Source organism: Galeopterus variegatus, unplaced genomic scaffold, assembly GCF_000696425.1.
Source record: "Galeopterus variegatus unplaced genomic scaffold, G_variegatus-3.0.2 Scaffold3400, whole genome shotgun sequence".
Lineage (NCBI taxonomy): Eukaryota > Metazoa > Chordata > Mammalia > Dermoptera > Cynocephalidae > Galeopterus > Galeopterus variegatus.
The window spans coordinates 6439-8390 of record NW_007729511.1 but is presented as its reverse complement, the minus strand read 5'-3'; positions in this window follow the sequence as shown (position 1 = coordinate 8390).

Below are 1952 nucleotides of genomic sequence, written 5' to 3'. Positions count from 1 at the left end.
TGCCAATTCCAGACCTCAAACCAACATTTGTGAATTGGCATTTACACAGTACACATGAATTGGTGCCAAAAATCACTTTACTGTAAAACTAACAGTGTGGTCAGCCTTTTCTCAGATAAGAATGCAGGCTAACCACACTGAAGCACCAGCTTTTTTCATCCTGTAATTTTCTCTTCCCCATGCAGACTGATATCTCCCAATCTTTGTGCACTTCATCTTATATGCAGTCCTGTGCAGCATATCCCTTCTATACCTGCTCAATTACGTCTTCCTGTTGGAACCCAGCAGTACAGGATTATTGGTACAAATACTATATGTCATCCGGGTAATCCCAGAAAAATAGCCCTGGCTTCCAACCCAGGTCCACTCAGTCTCTGCTCTTTTATGTAACCTCAGATTTACAGCTTCCATCTCTCTTTTACAAATGTGGTGCTGGAAAGGTAACTGGGGATCACATATTATAACAACTTCAAGTGACTTCAAACTTAATAAACTTTTTGATACAAATCACCACATATATACCAATTATACTCAACAACCACAAAAACCTTACAGAAAAGTTGTAAAAATAGTACAAAACTTACTGTAGATCTTCACCAAATTTCACAGATTTTAACATGATAGATAACGTGATGCTTTATCTTTCTCTCTATGATAATATAATATTAATATGCATTTAAATTTTTTTCTCAAATATTACAGAGTATAATGCTCATCTCCTCCTAAGTGGTCCCAAGAGTATTTCCTAAAGAAAGGATTGAGTTCAGGATCACAAATTGGAGGTGTCATGTCTTTTAGTCTTCTTTAATTTGGAACCATTCTTCATCTGTCTTTGTCTTTAATGGGGTTAATATTTTTAATATTTTTGAAGAGTACAGGCCATTTGTTTCATACAGTATCCTTTTACTTATGTCTGCTTGTATTTATGCATGATTAGATTCAAGTTATTCATTTTTGGCTGGATTGCCACAGAAGTGCTATCGTGTCCTCAGTGCATTCTATTGCAAGGTATATGGTATTTATTTACTCTGTTACTGGTGATACTAACTTTGATTACTTGATTAAAGTGGGGTCTGCCAGGGTTTGGTTGCTAAGTTCTTCTTGGTAATCCATAAATATCACTGGCAAAATATGTTGAGATAAGGTAGAATTTTGTTTTTCAACTAACTTCACCCACTAGTTTTATTATCATCCCTTAATAAGTTTTCTCAGAAACAATTATTCCTGTGATGGTTGCCAAATGGTGATTTTTAAAGTTCCATCATTTCTTCTACATTTCTCGGTTGGTGTGATGGGCTGAGTAATGCTTCCTCCTTTCCTGTTCTCAAAATGTTCACATCCTAATTCCTAGGAACTGTGCTTATATATTATTATATATTAACTTATATGGCAAAAGGACCTTTCCAGATGTGATTAAATTAAGAATCTGGAGATGGGGATGTTATTCTGACTTAGCCAGGTAGGCTACATAGTCACAAGGGTTCTTATAAGAGGGAAGCAGGAGGTTAGAAAGGAGAGAAGATACTACGCTGCTGATTTTAAAGACAGAGAAGGGGCCATGAGTTAAGGAATGTAGGTGACCTCCAGAAGCTGGAAGAGACTAGGAAATAGAATCTCACCTAAAGCCTATAGAAGGAATGCAGCCCTCTAGAACCAATTGTCTACTGATTTCCAGAACTATAAGATAATAAAATTAAGTTATTTTAACCACTAAATTTGTGATAATTTGTTACAGCAGCAATGGTAAACTAATAGAGTTGACATCTTACTTGAATGAAAACTTTTCTTTTTTATCTTTTGTATACATGTGTGTATACATGAGTGTTTGCATCAACTATCATTTATCTAGCTCTTTTAAAATGGAGTCATAAACTTCTGTTACCATCATTATTCTGATGCTGAAACTGTCATTGACTTGGTCAGCATGACACCCTTCCAGCTTGCTCATATAT